We start from the raw sequence: 18134 nt of genomic DNA on the forward strand, positions 1-18134 counted from the left end.
CTTGCCTCTTGCCAAACAAATCTTAACTCGTGTTTAGTTTTTCATTTGGACAAAGTACATCTTGAAAAATTTCTATTCTATCTTACTTTTTGTGAAAGATAGTTTTTCTTTAATAGGCAATACTAAAAATAGGGAATGTGATAGTGTTGTGATTTATAAATGATTAATCACAGTGGCTTCTTAGTTGATCTTTATAACAGTTTCTTTCTCCTTCAGTTCACTCTAAACATAGTGGATGGACAGGAATCATAAGTATTCAGATGTTTATTAGTTTAAGATTCTATGTTATCTTGTCAGTAAATTACTCTCTTGTCATGCATGTAAAGGCCAGGAAGTTTGCATTTTATGATCAGTATGGCTAAAGAATCAAAACTCTAATAAGCATTTGGCACCTCGGTGTTTATTTTAAATAAATTTACGATTCCAATAATTCATTCAACAACCATGGACTTTTAGTAGAAAGCATACTTGGCACTGGGAATTATTGCTCAACCGATAAATCAAGTATGTGCTTGTTTTCAGAGAGTTGAAAGGGATGTGAGAGCATATAGTACAGCCCTTCATTTCCAGATGAAGAAATTGGGAAGAATTTGACTTTGAACTTCTCCAAACCCTACAGTACACAGTTTTGTGATTTGTGCAAGACCATACCAAAGTAAGCATCTGAAGAAGAGTGTCTCACCATAGATATAAACAGGTAACAGCCAGCTCCACCACGAAAGGCACTGAAGAAAATACTTGAAGCCAAAGAAACCCTGTCCTAAAAAAGAAAATATGAGTAATTTTCTCCAACTTTATAAGTTATTTTTACTTTTTAAAAAAAACCTGTAAAAATATGCTAGATTTTAAAAACTTCTCAAAGAAATTAATAACTCATTATGAATCTACCAAATTATCTTCTAAAATAAATGATTGATCTACTTGTACCATTATCCTCATCGCTAATTAATAATTGGATAAAATCCAATTAGCTAAAAGGAAATTAATTAAGTTTAATCAAATTTTGGACCAGGAAGACTTTTTGTCTCTTGCAGTATCTCTCTAGTTCCCTCTACTGACAATGTTTAACATCGTATCAGCTTACCAAAAAATACTTAAAGGGCCCATTCATTCATTTATTTTACTCATAGAAGAGGCAAAACAGGATAAATTTCGAGCTCATAGTCAATAAATCTATAACCAGAACAGTAATAGCATATGCAATGACTCTAAGTTTGGAAATTGCTTGGCAGTTTGGAGGAATGGAAGGAAGCCAAATGGTCCTAGTGTGAGGGGAAAAGTGGAACAAGGTGAGCTTTAAGGCTATCTCTTAAGGTGGATGCCCCACTCATAACCATGGAAATAAACTTCAAACCCTAGAGTGAGCTTCTGTTGGCAATATCTATATTAATTGACCCTGTCTTCTGGCCATGGCCAATTCATTTATTCAATTAGTTGCTCATTAATTCAATGTTTAATGAGCACCTACTCAATAACAGGCACAGGTGTATGGTAATAAACAAGACAGAATGGCCTTTGTGGAGATAGATCAAATGGTAGATAATAGATCCAGAGGTAAAAATCGGACAGAAACCAAGTCAATCAGATTCTTTCTACAGGTAATTTGAAACACTGAAGAGAGAAGCACAGAGACAGGACTAATCATACTAATGTCAGTGCTCCAGGGAGAAACCCATCTGCTGCTACAGAGGTTCCTAGGGGAGGACTTGGGTTTCTTTGGCTCCCTAAATCTTGGTTACTCAACTTTTTCTTGATAGTTTTTTCTTGATAATTTCTTAATAATTTCCCATATCTCAACTTTTTCTTGATAACTTTTTCTTGATAATTTCCCATATCTTTATCCTGAAACTAATTAGAGTCAGTTTTTGTTGCCCACAATAAAAAAAAATACAGAATGGGTATATGTTAGTAGGGGCATATCAGGCAAGGCTTCTGATGCCATGTTAAATATTGTGGACTTTATCTTTTTGGGGCAGAGAGAAAGAGAGAGGGACACTGTAGAAGGGGAGGGGCAGAGGGGGAGAGACAGAGAGCATCTTAAGTAGGCTCCACACTCACCAAAGAGCCAGATGTGGGGGTCATTCTCACAACCATGAGGTCATGACCTGAGCCGGAATCACAAGTGGAATGTTTAACCCACTGAGCCACCCAGGCGCTATTAGGTAGAATAATTTTGACTGCAGTTCTCAGAAAAATCAGCTACAACCTAAACAATGAGGAAGTAAATGAATTGGAAAATGAATCCCAGACACAGGACAGGCTTCAGTGCTGACTTAAATCAGCAGCCCTAGCTCCATTTCTCTGCAAGTCTTTTGGCTTTGCATTTTTTGTATGTTGGCTTTACCCACAGCCTGACTGTAAAGGCTGCAGCCATTACAGGCCTCATATCTAAGAAAACTACCATGAGAGGAAGAGAACGGCAGTACGCAACTTTGTGATTTGTGACTGAAAGCTCACAGAGGGAGAGGGAGAAACAGACTCACCACTCATGGAGAGCCCAATGTGGGGCTCGATCCCAGGAACCTGAGATGATGACCCAAGCTGAAGGCAGATGCTTAACTGACTGAGCCACCCAGGTGCACCAGAAAGGGCTTTTTTCAATTCGATATTCTATCAGTGAATAAGAATTAATTGTAAGTTATAGACAAAACCACAGAGGCTTAAGACAGATGCTCATTGCTCTCTCAGAGTCCAGAAATCTGTAAGTTTTCAGTCCAGAGTTGTATAAGCACTCCATGGTGTCAGGGTGCCAGATTTCTTCCATCTTGTTGTTCTGCCACAAGTGTTTCCTTCCTAAGGAAGGAAATCAGCTCTTGATCTAAGGTGGTCTGTGGAAGTCTAGGCATTATATTCATATTCCAGCCAGTAGAAAGGAAGAAAGGCAGATCATGTTCCCTCCTCCTAAGGACATTTCCTGGAAGCTGCATTGACCATTTCCACTTATATCCAACTAGCCAGGCCATACCAGGATATAAGAAGCTAGAAAAATGTAGGCTTTATTCCCAGCAACCCATGAGCCTTCTAGTGTGACCAGTGATCCTAGTTTGTCTGGAATTTAGGGCTTCCATGAGACACAGGATTTTCAATGTTAGACAGTTGGTCACCATAGTTCCATTACTCTGGAAAGAGCGAGAATGGATATTTTCCAACACAGCCACAATCAACTGGGAGCTTTTTTGTTGTAACTGATAAGAAATTAGATATAAAATGGCATAAGCTAAAAACAGAAAAAAAAATTTGCTGAATGATGTAACTGAAAAACAGAGGCCCAAATAAAGGCATTAGAACCAGGTCTCTCTTGAACTGCCTATTGCCCTTGGTTCTCTGTTGGTGCCATTTTCAAGGTGGTACCAATGGTGGCAAAGGCTGCCAGCAGCATTGGGCTCCCATTCTTCAAATTATAAGCCAGTCAAAAAGAAGAGCCTTAATCTCCTAACAACCAGAACAAAATCTAAGAGCCTGGTCCTCACACGCCTGAATGTGATCAGCTGCTCATCCCTAAGGCCATTACTGTCCCCAGGGGATCACTGTCCCTTGGAGCAGGTGGGTTCACCCCTCCCTGCCAAACTGTTAGACCTGAAAGTAAAGAAAGGAAGTTTTATTTTAAAAACGGTCAGTACACAGAAAAGGGTGGTTGGAGGCTACTGAGCAGCAAAATCACAAATGTTCACTATTGTATGATCCCTGATCCCTTTACCATGCCTGCGATGTCTGAAAAGCAGAGAGATTGAGATCACTGCCAGAAAGAAAATCTTGCTCTCCCATAACGACAGATACACAGGAGGTCTAGGTGATACTCTACCATGGTTTTAAGCAGCCTCTTCTGTCTGGCTTTTCCTTCCTCATCCCTGTCCCACCTGGTCTTCATGGTCTTAATCAATCCTTTATTCCTATTCCCAGTGAGCTATAACCAGTTTTCCTAAATGGATACAGAAGATTAAAAACTTCAGATTCTTCAAGTCCCTAACAGAAAATTATCTAAAAGGCCAATACACCCTTGCTCAGTTAATCTGAGCACAATTTATGGTTTAACACCAGTGGTATTGTGCAGACAGTCTTCTATTGTTTTTTTCAGTCTTACCAAACCCCCTCCACCATACCAGTACATATATCCTGCATAATATATCTTATGTGTGTATATGATGTTAATATAACATATGTGATTTTTTTCTAATTCAGATTTTGAGGCAAAAACACATTTTGGTCCATGCAGCATGACTTAGAGCTCACATAGTAAATCAGAGTGGTAGTGGTATCAGAAAATTACTTGGGGTGCCTGGGTGGCTCAATCAGTTAAGTGTCTGCTTATGGCTCAGGTCATGATCTCACGGTCCTTGGATAAAGCCCACACCAGTCTCCCTTCCCTGAGAAGGCCTCCTTCTCTCTCGACCTCTGCCCCCCTCCCAGCTTGTCCTTTCTCTCTCTTGCTATCAAAAGAATATCAGAAGAGTAAATAAAATCTTAAATCTATCTATCAAAAGAATAAAAGTCTTTAAAAAAAAGAACAAAAGGAATTATTTTACTCTTCAAATAAATTATATTTGTATAGCACTTTTAACTTCCCAGAAAATTCTTGCACCTTATCTCTAAGTCTCAACAACTCAGTGAAGCAGGTAGATATAAATATTTTCCATACTTCATAGGTAAAAACCTGAAGCTCAGAAAAAGTTACATGACTTGTTTAATTTCCCACAAGTAGCGAGTGGCAGAGTAGAAATTAGAACCTCCTTTCTCTTGGTTCTTAGATCTCTGATTATTCCACCACTCTCACCTTCTTCCCCATCTTTCCACTGGCCCTTTGGGGATGCTTTATATCACACTAGTTACCAACTGTGCCCTCAGACTATGAGAGACCTGGGTTCGAACACCATCTCCTCTTCTTACTTCCCACATCCTTTCTGCTCTGTTTAACATTTCTCACTCTCATGATTTGGCCATCATGTATACAATGTATACAATGACACCCAAATCTATCCTATCTCCAACCTAAACCTCTTCATTGAGCTTCATACTTCCATATACTGTTATATGAAATCACTTACTGGGCATTTCAGCTGTAAATGCCATAGGTGTTTCAAATTTAAAATGTCCAATCCAGGGATTATCATTTCCTACCCCGTTTGTGGTACCCCAGCTCCTATTTTGGAATCATTCTTGAATCCTATTCACTCAGCCCCATTCCAGTTCCACCCAAACAGACACAAAGATCTGAATATTTTACCTTCTTTCCTTTCCAAGGAGAGGTGAGCAACTATCCACCCAAAGTCTTGATTAATATGTTTGATTTGATTTGATTTTTTTAAAGATTTTATTTATCTACTTGGCAGAGAGAGAGATAACAAGTAGGCAGAGAAGCAGGCAGAGAGGAGGGCGGGGGAAGCAGGACCCTGGGATCATGACTTGAGCGGAAGGCAGAGGCTTTAACCCACTGAGCCACCCAGGCGCCCCCAATATATTCGATTTTATTAAAAGGATAATTGACCCATTGTGGTAGATATAGATACAGCAATAGTCCCACAAACACATCTACGTCCTAATTTCTAGAACCTGTGAATGTTACCTTACATGGCAAAGGAAAAGTAAGGCTGCAGATGGAATTGAGACTGCTAATCAGCTGAACTTAAAATAGGGATGTTAGGGGCGCCTGGGTGGCTCAGTGGGTTAAAGCCTCTGCCTTCAGCTCAGGTCATGATCTCAGGGTCCTGGGATCGAGCCCCGCATCGGGCTCTCCGCTCAGCAGGGAGCCTGCTTCCTCCTCTCTCTCTGCCTGCTTCTCTGCCTACTTGTGATCTCTGCCTGTCAAATAAAATCCCTAAAAAAAAATAGGGATGTTACCCTGGATTATCTGGGTGAACCCATTATACTATTCACAAGGGTGAAAAGTGGGAGAGGGAGGCAGACGTTAGAGTGATGCCAGAGGAGAACTGGACTCACCTTTGCCGACTTTGGAGATGGAGAAAGGGGGTGATGAACCAAGGAATGTGAGTAGCCTAGAAAAAATCCAGAACCTAGAAAAGGCAAAGAAACTTGGCTAAGGCCTCCATTGGGTTTATATTTGTCACAGATTGCCACAAAATCAGTGGCTTAAAACAACACACGTTTATTTCCTTATGGCTCTGGAGGTCAGAATTCCAAAATCGGTTTCCACACGTGCCAACAGGGCACACTGCCTCTCGCAGTTCTAGGGAAGAATCTGTTTCCTGTTTTTCTCCAGCTCCTAGAGCTGCGTTTTTTACATTCCCTAACACGTAGCCCTTTCATCTGTCTTCAGAGCTAGCCATGTGGCAGATTCAAATCTTTTTGTGGGGAAAAAAAAATCTTTTTGTGCTTTTATCATATCACCTTCTCCTATCTGATGTCAAATCTGCTTACATTCCAGATTCTTGTAAGAATCCAACATCTAATTGTTTGCTCCCAGCTCTTAAAAGACTTGTTAGAAATTATTCATGTCTAAAGGACAGCCAGCTCTTTTATTACTATTGGACAGAACGCTGCTGTCCAATAGAACTTTCTGTGATAATGGATATGACATATACTTGTGCTGTATTTCATAAAAATTGAATCACATATGGTCTTTTATGACTAGCTGCTTTTGCTTACACAACGTCTTCAAGGTTCATCCATTTTTGTAGCATGCATTAGTACTTCATTCCTTTTTCTTATCAAATAAGATTCTGCTGTTTGGGGCGCTTGGGTGGCTCAGTGGGTTAAGCTGCTGCCTTCGGCTCAGGGCATGATCTCAGGGTCCTGGGATCGAGTCCCGCATCGGGCTCTCTGCTCAGCAGGGAGCCTGCTTCCTCCTCTCTCTCTCTGCCTGCCTCTCTGCCTATTTGTGATCTCTCTCTCTGTCAAATAAATAAATAAATAATATTTAAAAAAAAAAAGATTCTGCTGTTTGGATTTACCACATTTTGTTTATTCATCAGTTGATGGGACCTTGGGTTGTTTTCACCTCTGGCAGTTAATATTGCTATAAACATTTCTGTACAAGTTTTGTGTGGCCCTATGTTTTCACTTTTTTAGGGTAAGAAATGAACTGCTGTGTCATATGGTAACTCTATGTTTGTTTGACAAACTGCCGGACTGTTTTCCATTTTACTTTCCCACCACTATGTTAGGGTTCTATTTTCCTAACATTCTCACCAACATTTCCTATTACTTCACTTCTTGATTTTAGTCATCCTATTGGGTGTAACTGGTATCGTGTTTTTGATGTGGATTTCCCCAAGGAATAATTGTGTTGAGTATCTTTTCATGTGCTTATTGGCCATTTGTGTATCTTTGAAGAAATGTCTATCCAGATCCTTTGTACATTTTTAAATGGGCCATTAAAATTTTTATTATTGACTTGTAAGAGCTCTTTATATATTCCAAATAGAAATCGTTTATAAGATGTATGATTTTCTCCTATTTTTTCCTATTCCATAGGTGATTTTTCACTTTCTTAATGGTGTCCTTTTTCTTTTGCTGCTCATGTTTTTTTTTTTTTGTTTTTCTTACTTTTCCAAGAACCCATCACCAAATCTGAGGTCATGAAATTCATCTGTGTCTTCTGGGGATTTTATAGTTTAGCTCATTTTACATTTAGGTCTTTGATCCATTTTGCATTAATTTTTGCTTCTGGTATGAAGAAAGGCTCCAACTTAATTCTGCTTGTGGATATCCAGTTCTTGGAAAGACTATTTCTTGCCCATTGACTAGTCTTGGCACCTTTGTTGAAAATCAGTTGATAGGTCTCTTGATATTTTTACCTAGTTATACTATCCATTATTTAAAGTTGAATATTGGAGTCTCTATTACTATTCAATGGTCTATTTCTCTCTTTGTTTATTTATTTGGCACTCTGATGTTAGTTACATATATATTTATAATTTTAATATTTTCCTGTTGGATTTTCCTTTTATCATGATTTGAATGGTACCCTTACAAAAGATCTGGCTATGGGGAATACTTCTATTTCTCTTCCTGCCCCACCCTTCAACTAAAAAGATGTAAAAATAAGCCGCCTTTTACATGCAGAGAGTCCAGTTTTATCATTACTAGGATTGACTTTCAATAGACAATTCAATTATTATTGCATACCTATCCAATTATTATCAGAAAAGAGGGCCACAGATTATTCTAAAACACAAGATATTACTTTTAATTTATTCATTTCATTATGACAAGAACATGACTCTCTTGTTTCCAAATCATTAGATTCTAGCTCTTTTCTATGCAATGCCAAAGAAATATTTCTTAGAAAAACTAGACGTCTAGGGGTTCCTGGGCAGCTCAGTCAGTTAAGTGTCTGCCTTTGGATCTGGTCATGATCCTGGGGTCCTGGGATAGAGCCCCATGTCAGGCTCCCTGCTCAGCAGGGCATCTGCTTCTCCTTCTCCCTCTACCCTTACCCCTGCTCCTTCTCTCTCTTTCTCACTCACTCTATCAAATAAATAAATAAAACAAAACAGAACTAGACTTCTTGTCCCATGAAAGGGAATATATCTCATTTCTTCTTATACTGCTGCTGTATAGAAGAGAACCTGCTCTAGAACAAATGTCTGATGACTTCAAATTTTAAAGTTGTTTTTATCACCTCTTCAGGAACAGATATTTATAGATATTTCAAAAAGAAGGTGGAGGTTATATAACCTTTTATCCACAATGAAATAAGAGTATTAATTTTAACAGCATAAAGAATAAAGTCAAATCACATGAAATAAAAGTAACTCCTATTGAAATTTCTATAAATATTCTCCTGGGCATTCATGAATAAACAAAAGCAATTTTTCTTTTTTTTGTAGATTCTTACTGTCATAGGGCTTTAATTTGATTTTTTGCCTTTTCAATGTCTTGGAGATATTGAAATATGTCATTCTTTTTAATATTTCAAAGTCTGCATAATTAAGAGCTTAAGAAATTTTATTGGATAATGATTAATTTAAAAAATTACACAAATAGTATACAATCACCTACAGTAAAAATCAAAACAAGGCAATGCATATAGATGGAAAATTATAAATTTGTCTTCATTTTGGACTCCTACTCTTTCTAACCTTCTAGAATAACCACTGTTTGTTTTTTCCAGATATCTTTCTATGAATTTCCATATGAATATTACAAATATATAATTTTGGTTTATTCCTCTTTACATAAATGAAATCACATAATACACATTATTCTGCAACTTGATTTCTTCAAAATATATCCTGGTGAAGTTTTCCTGTAAGTACATGTAGATCCCTCTTATTCTTTATGACCGCTGGGTAGTATCTCTAGGTAAAGATATCTGTGAATTCCTCCTAGTACTTTCCTAACTGCATTCTAGTAAAATAGCACTTTAACACTTTTAGACTGGTTATGCTCTAGGACTCATCAGTAATATTTGTCCATTCTGTCCTTTTAGCAGAAGTGTTTTGTTAGACATCAATAAATGAGACAGCAGGCTACTCTGAGATAGGCAGAAAACCAGGTGTAGATTTGCCTGGAGGGTTGCCATGTTTCAAGTCACAGCTCAAGCCTACAGGGAACTGGCTAGTATCCATTAATAATTTTTAAGTGGGGAGATGTTTATCATGTTGATTTATTTATTTTCCAACTTAATAGCTTTTTATCACTGAAGTATATGTAGATTCTTTTCATTGAAGGCTGACACCCCCATTCATCTATAGAGAAATACACGTTGGAAGATTATCACTGCCATTCCATTGTGGGTCGCCACAGGAACGATTAGTGTGTGATGTGAAACACAATGTTCAGTCTCCTGAAATGCTCCTCTGGATTCCCGGGTTAGGACTGGAGAAGGCAAAGTTAGTAACCAAACTGGAAATATATATTTGTATGTATATACATATGAATACATATAAATATTATACACAGGAAGTATACGAACATGTATATGTTTATATACATAAACATATATGGCTCAGTGGTTAAGCCTCTGCCTTCAGCTCAGGTCATGATCTCAAGGTCCTGGCATAGAGTCCCGCATCAGGCTCTCTGCTCAGTGGGGAGCCTGCTTCCCCCTCTCTCTTTGCCTGCCTCTCTGTCTACTTGTTATCTCTCTCTACCTCTGCCAAATAAATAAATAAAACTTTAAAAAAAAAAAGAACATTTCACTTGAGATAGACCCTCTTAACACATTTTTGACTGGACAATACAGTATTATTAACTACATGCACAGTGTTGTACAGCAGATCTCTAGAACTTACTCATTGTGTATATGTGAAACTCTACACATGTTGGATAGCAACTCCCATATTCCCCCCTCCCTGAGTCCCTGGCAGTCATCATTCTACCCTCTGCTTTTATGAATTTGACTGTTTTTAGATACCTCATATAAGTGGAATCTTACAGTATTTGTCTTTCTGTGGCTGACTTACTTCAATTAGCATAATGTCCTCCAGGTGCATTCATGCTGTTACATATGGCAGGATCTCCTTCTTTTGTAAGGTATGTAAATATCACATTTTCTTTATCCATTTATCTGTGAATGGATATTTCTGTTGCTTCCACATCTTGGCTATTGTGAACAATGCTGCAATGAATATAGTGGTACAAATACCTTGAGATCCTGAAATAAGGGTATTTTGAACTCACATCAAAAGTCTATGTATAGGGGTGCCTGGGTAGCTCAGTGGGTTAAAGCCTCTGCCTTCAGTTCGGGTCATGATCTCAGAGTCCTGGGATTGAGCCCCGCATGGGGCTCTCTGCTCAGCGGGGAGCCTGCTTCCCCTTCTCTCTGCCTGCCTGTCTGCCTGCTTGTGATCTCTGTCTGTCAAATAAATAAACAAAATCTTAAAAAAAAAAAAAAAACCTCTATGTATAGGGGTGCCTGGGTAGCTCAGTCCTTAATTGTCTGCTTTTGGCTTGGGTTGTGATCCCAGAATCCTGGGATCAAGCCCCACATCAGGCTCCCTGATCCCCAGGAAGCCTGCATCGCCCTCTGTCATTCCCTCTGCCTGTATTCTCTCTCTCGCTGTCTCTCTCTCTGTCAAATAAATAAAACCTTAAAAAAACCTATATGTATGTGATATTAAAAGTCAATTAGAAGTTACATAATATTTTAAACAGTGACAGAAAATACCTAAAGTCCTGCTCTCATTATATGTATTTTTTTTTCATTTTTTCAGTGGTCTTTTCCAGTTTTTGGCCGTATGTGAAACTATATGACACACAGCTGTGATCGTTATACAGTTTGAATTCTGCTTTTTACAATTATCCTTAACATTTCCACACACACTTAAAATTTTTACTTTTTAGTGGTGGCAAAATAAAACTTTCAAAAAGATGTACTATAATATAATGAATTGGTTCCTTATGCCTGGATAAGTGACCCTGAATTCTGCTCTACTGAGCAGCTAAAATAATAAACATGGAACATGATACAGAAATAAAGGGTATCACAATGTCTTGGCAGCATTTTTTTGAAATATATTATTGCAGGCATTAGTAGTTTTCTTAGAGCACAACTAGTGGATGGTGTCACAAAAATAAATAAATAAATAATCAATCACCCAGTCAACAGGGTACATGAAAAGGTGCTCAACATCACTAACCATCAGGAAAATGCAAAAATCAAAACGACATTGAGTTATGCCTGTCAGAACAGCTGTTATCAAAAAACAAAAAATAATAAGTGTTGGCAAGGATGTGGAGAAAAGGGAAACCTTGTGTATTGCTGGTGGAATATGAATTCATATAGCCACCATGGAAAACAGGATGAAGTTTTCTCAAAGAAATTAAAAATAGAAATATCATATGATCCCACAATTCTACTTCTGGGTATTTATTCAAAGGAATAGAAAACACTAACTCAAAAGATACAAGCATCTCCATGTTCACACAGCGTAATTCATAATAGCCAAGGCAAGGAAGCAACCTGTGTCTATGTGTTCATCAATGGATGAATGGATAAAGAAAATGTGATATATTGTTTTATACATATGTGTACATATACATCTTCTGTATATGGATATATACAAAATTCAGTCATAAAAAAGAGATTGTTGCCATTTACAACAACACAGAGGGAACTTGAGGGCATTATGTTAAGTAAAATAAGTCAGACAGAGAAGAACAAATACTTACCATCTCACTTGCATGTGGAATCTAAAAAATGAAAAACAAACAAAAATCCCCAAAGTCATAGAAAACAGAATGCTGGTTGCCAGAAGGGATAGGGAATAGGGAAAATGGGTTAAGGGAGTAAAAAATTACAGACACCCAATTATAAAATAAATAAATCATGGGGTGTAAGGTATAGCATGGTGACTGTAACTAATAATGCTATATTGTATGTAATTTTTAAGATCTCATTACAAGAAAATACATGCTATTTGTATGTGGTGGTGGCTGTTAACTAGATCATTATGTTGTATAACTGAAACTAAAATAATGTTATATGTCAATTATACCTTAATAAAAATTTTAATTGACTATCTTATACCATTTTAGGAAGATGGCTTGTTTATTTTATGATTATCAGAGGCATTTATAAGAAATGTCCTAAGTTTCACTTACATTAATTAAATAGGATTTAGTCTTGCTTACATGGCTTAAATGATTTTGTTTGCTTAGGGAATTTTCAAGTTGTGTCTCCTCTTTGCATTTTATTTTAATAATAGGAAAGAAGGCATGAGCAAAGACTCCATGTCAACAGGCCCTTGGGGGGCGCCTGGGTGGCTCAGTGGGTTAAGCCGCTGCCTTCGGCTCAGGTCGTGATCTCAGGGTCCTGGGATAGAGTCCCGCATTGGGCTCTCTGCTCAGCGGGGAGCCTGCTTCCTCCTCTCTCTCTCTGCCTGCCTCTCTGCCTACTTGTGATCTCTCTCTGTCAAATAAATAAATAAAATCCTTTTAAAAAAAAAAAAAGCCCTTGGTATGTACAGGGAGCAGAATGTGGGCTGCCATAGTTTACTTTTAAATAAAATTGCATTTATAACCCAAATAATTAGTAAACATTTACTTTAAAGTAAAAATGTCTTTATAACCCAAATATTATAAAACAAATACAAAATATTATATTATTATAATATATAATAAACATACATTTTATATTTATAATATTAAAAATATCAAAGTGGTAATTTATAATTTAAATGATTTTTTCATTTTAATTGTGAAATATTTTTTCTGTTATAAATGAAGTCAATGAAGATAACAAAACTCTTTTGATGAACAAAACCTTCACAACCATGGAGTTATGCCTGATGGTTTTCTTGTTTTTGTTTTTCTTTCTGGGTGCACAATACTAAGAAAATTCTGATTTATACTACAGCTTGCCCTAAAATCCATAAAATCTGTTTCAATTAAAGCCAATCAGAAGCTTAAAAGTAGCAGAAAGTGTTTGCTTCAATAGTCAATCATTAATCATATTGGTTACTTCTTGTTTGCATATACAAATGTATATTAAGTGACCAAAATTGAAGACAACTTCTAATCCTATCCATAATATGACATTATCATGAAGTGCTTTAGGTGCTCTTGTTGAAAAACTAGTATGCTGTAGAAATAATGCTAGGCAGTAGACCTGTCTGAGCAGAGCATCCAAGTGTTATACATCTATATAAAATTATGTGAGTCAACATGCAAAAGTGAAAATGATAAAAAGCTAAGTACAGGGACGCCTGGGTGGCTTAGTTGGTTAAGCAGCTGCCTTCGGCTCAGGTCATGATCCCAGCGTCCTGGGATCGAGTCCCACATCAGGCTCCTTGCTCGGCAGGGAGCCTGCTTCTCCCTCTGCCTCTGCCTGCCTCTCTGTCTGCTTGTGCTCGCTCTCTCAACCTCTCTCTCTGACAAATAAATAAATAAAATCTTTAAAAAAAAAAAAAAAAAGCTAAGTACAGAGCCTCTACCTTTGTTAACACTTATTTATTTTTTAAGTTCTAGCATAGGCATTGAGAGGACAGAGAAACTTTATTAAGATCTGCCTCCTAACTGCAATCTGGTAACCTTTAGTATGTTGAAATCAGAGATAATTCACAATTGAGTGCATATGCTACTGATTTGTTAGAATTGACAGAGTAGCTCGAATATAACTTAAGATTTCATTTCAAAATATAATGTGTGTGGAACTCTGAAGTACTTCTATAAAATCATTAAGCTTATATGGTTTGCTGAGCCTGGATTAGAGAGATGGCTACAAATGAATGTTGAACTTTAATTTGTAGCCTATGAGGATTCCTGAAAAGTTCAGGAGAGTGTGTGAGAAGACCAGAGTTGTATTGGAAATGATCATTTAAGAGGTGGTTAACTCTGAGAGGGAAAGGAAGTTTATCTAGGAAGGGACTGCAATCAAACAGATAAGAGAAACTGAAACTGAAGTTGGGCACTTGGGCAGAGTGAGGGAAACGTAGGTCTGAGGGTCAGCTTCAAAGGCATCTCATAAAAGAGGGAGGTATAAAGATAAAAATAATCTTTAATGCTGTTATAGTCAAGGGTTTGAATCCTGCCTGATATTTTCCAGATCAGAAAGCATCTGAAAAATAGTTAAGTTCACAAGGTATAACCTTCTAGCACCTGAATACTGCAAACAGACGCTGGTCTGGACATGAGCTTACATCTTGCATTCTGTGGCTCTTTTCAAACTCTTATCCACGATGATCCCCTTAGTTAGAGAATAGCAGAACCGATATCTGAACCCAGGCAGGCTAAAAGAGTCCATGTGCTTTACCTTTTGCTACCAATGTTTGTTGTGTGAATTCATCCTGAGGAAGTCAAGAGGCAAATGCTGAATAGCTTGATATATAAAGAAAATAATGCAGGGGGAAGGAGAACCAGAAGAGATGATCCCCTTCTATGCCAGGGTAGGAAGCCTGAACTTTGAATCTTTTTTAAAAAAAAATATTTATTTATTTCAGAGAGGGAGAGAGAGAGAGAGAGAGAGCACAAGCAGAAGGAACAGGAGGGAGGGAGAGAGAGAGAGAGAAGCAGTCTTCCTGCTGAGCAGAGTCCAATGCAGGGAGGCAGAGGCTTAACCAACTGAGCCACCTGGGTGCCCTTGAATTTTGGGTCTTAAAGGCAGTGGGGAAAACCACTGAGGGATTTTAAGCAGAAGTAACAATCAGATGTGCATGCGTACAAAATGGCTTTGGTGTGTTTTGCTCCTGTAAGTTTCTTTAGCACCTTAACATAAGTTTCATTTTCATTCTTGGAGTTGAACCCTCTCCAAACATCTCATGTACTTATTTTACCTTTTCTCCCCCTACATTGTAAGTAAAATTTAACTTACTTTTATCCACTGAATATTAAATGCACATTAGTTAATACAAGGCACTGCTTCAAAGAATCTATGAAAACCACAAAAGAAGTAAATTAGGAGATGATGATTTGCATCATAAAACAATACATTTACAGATTTATGTAAAATTTCAAACTTCTGTCTTTCAAATCCACTAGAGGAAAATTATTTCTCTGAAGGGATTTGTTTTTATGTTAACAAACCATTGTATACAATGAAGCACACATTCTTTTTTTTTAATTGACTCAAATGACTTAGTAAAAATTCCCATTACTAGTTAAGCCAGTCAAACAACCTTTGAAAAACAAGTCTTCAAATGCCCCTGTTTATCAGTGTGGAGGAGTAAATACTCCATCAAATGTGAGGGCAGGATGTCTTATCTTTCAGTAATGAGAGATGATGCTAATAAATAGCATCTTAGGATAATTTAAACAAAAATCTCTCAAGCAGAGAATGACAATTTACAATCTAACTTTGACAAATTGTCTATTTTCATTCGACAGAGAGGGAATATATATATATATACACACATACATATATACATATATACAAATACATATATATAAATGAATGTGTATATGTATATAAAAACAACATAAGATATACATATATAAATACACATATATAAAATAACATCATACAAAATAAACTTTCCTTATTGCGTCTCTGGAATCAGGCCTTTTGTTTAAAAGCTTTGAATTCAATTAAATTCTTCCAATTTTTAAGAATGTGTAAATTAAGCTGTGCAAGATTACACAAAGTTTCCAGAATATATTTGCCACAAGCTGTCCTTTAAAGCAAGGGGGAACTATTCTTATTAGTTCAGAAAAATTCAGATATTCAAAAAAAAAATAGGTTTTTTCACAAACTAAAATTGAAATGGCTTTGTGGAACCAGGAGGGAAATGTGTACAGAAGAGCTCTTCTGTAATTTGTTCAAGTTACTCCTATTTTAGATAAAATGTATAAAACATAGCCATTGAGCCATTAAAAAACAGTACAGTGTCTTGACCATAGTGAGGGTGATTTTTTCCCCCACAAGAATTAGAGTCACACAGAGTACAAGACTGGAAATGTGTGTTTTAATTTAGCCAGAAGCAACAGAGACCAGCCAAGAAGAGTGAGTCATATGACCACAGTTAGATGAAGTTGCCAAAGTCCTTTTCCATTTCGTATGCCCTCTGGAAGGGCGAAAGTGGGAAAGGAGACCCAACTGCGAATGTCAGCTTTTTCACATTCTGTAAGCTACAGTACAGTAACTGCTGTATGCTGTATTAGGACTAGTAATGGGATTTAAGTTCTAATAACCGAGTTTCACCACTATCCAACTTTTTTTTTTTTTAAAGATTTTACTTATTTATTTGACAGACAGAGATCACAAGTAGGCAGAGAGACAGGCAGAGAGAGAGGAGGAGGAAGCAGGCTCCCTGCTGAGCAGAGAGCCCGATGTGGGGCTTGATCCTAGGACCCTGGGATCATGACCTGAGCCGAAGGCAGAGGCTTTAACCCACTGAGCCACCCAGGCACTCTATATTTTCAATATAGAGCATTACTAAGTTAATTTCTCTTAATGTAATTGGATAGTCTAACTTGGTATCTTATTCCCTCATTGATGTTGATTAAAATGATAATATCCATGAGGGAAAAGGAGCTAAAAGAATACAATAAAAGGGCAAATGCTTTTATGGACAGACTTGAAGCTGGACCATGATTGTTCATTGCATTAGGTGTACTTGCTGAGGAAGCTAAGGTATCATTTAATTTCCTTGTGTGCTTTGCTTTGTTTCAAAACTAACACCCATATTCCCAGGACTTTGTTAGCACTTAATAAAATAAAGCCTTTACTGAGTTTCCCCTTGGTCCTTGGTCCTGCTAAGTGCAGAGGATACTTCTGAAGAAATCAGATTTCGCTCATGTCCTCAAGGGGTTGTTCAAAAGATAAGGCTTTAAGAGCATATATTTGCCATACCAGTTCAGGACTGCAACTTGAATGATGCCTAACATTTATTGTTTATAACAGAGCCAGAAGCTTCCCATGAACTATCTCATGTAGATCTTAGATAGTTCTGAGATTTAAAATTTTCAGATGAGGAGGCGCCTGGGTGGCTCAGTCCTTAAGTGTCTGCCTAGCTTGGGTCAAGATCCTGGGGCCTTCAGATGGAGCCCCACATCAGGCTCCCTGCTCAGCAGGAAGCCTACTTCTCCTTTTCCCATTCCCCCTACTGTGTTCGCTCTCTTGCTGTGTATGTCTCCGTCAAATAAATTTAAAAAAATTTTTTTTAATAAAATAAAATGTTCAGATAACGACACTGAAACAGGAAAGTTATTGTAACTTGCCCAGGGACAGTCAAAGGGGTATACACACCTGCATGTTTACAGCTGCTGAGTAATCTCTGGAGGTTTTGGGACTCAGGTGCCAGAAAAGTCCTGAAAAATACAGACTTGGATGATGGGGAAGAAAGGAAAGAAGGAAGAGACGGTCCTAGAGGCCCAGCCCTAACCTAGTCTCTCTTGTCCAGGTACAGTGCTGCCTAGGCTTCCCTGGCCACACCTAATGACAGATGGCTTGTGGCAGGTTCTTAAGGCAAACTTAACTTTACACAAGCCAGGGCCAAGTGTGGGGAGAGGGGACTGAGAAATGGAAGAAATGGGAACGCTGCCCGGATGGGTAAGCGAAGTAGGGGACCTCCAGGGGGTATCCCCTTTGCAGCCCACACAGGTGCCAGGCACTGTCTCGGAAAAGCAACAGACTCCGAGACAGACCCTGGGGCGCCCGAATGCTAGGCCAACCCTCACCGCAGACCTTGGGGAAAGCAAACCCCCGCAGCCCCTCAAAGCTAACGGACTGATGAGGGGTTGCAGCAGGAAGCGCGCGCCGACGCGGCTGCCTGGAACGCGCGGCAACGGACACTGCC

The 18134-nt window shown here is 38.1% G+C and overlaps 1 long non-coding RNA gene across 1 annotated transcript; it reads right to left on the reverse strand.

Annotated features, from left to right (window-relative positions):
* Positions 1-393: 393 nt before the first annotated feature.
* LOC122894679 lies at positions 394-17626 on the reverse strand. The gene is made up of 4 exons (XR_006381796.1): positions 17585-17626; positions 15212-15269; positions 5935-6008; positions 394-760 (listed from the first exon to the last, which is right to left on the reverse strand). It is a non-coding gene; the product is annotated as an uncharacterized LOC122894679 (long non-coding RNA).
* Between the last annotated feature and the right edge of the window lie 508 nt (positions 17627-18134).

Source organism: Neovison vison, chromosome 1 (assembly GCF_020171115.1).
Source record: "Neovison vison isolate M4711 chromosome 1, ASM_NN_V1, whole genome shotgun sequence".
Taxonomy (NCBI): Eukaryota; Metazoa; Chordata; class Mammalia; order Carnivora; family Mustelidae; genus Neogale; species Neogale vison.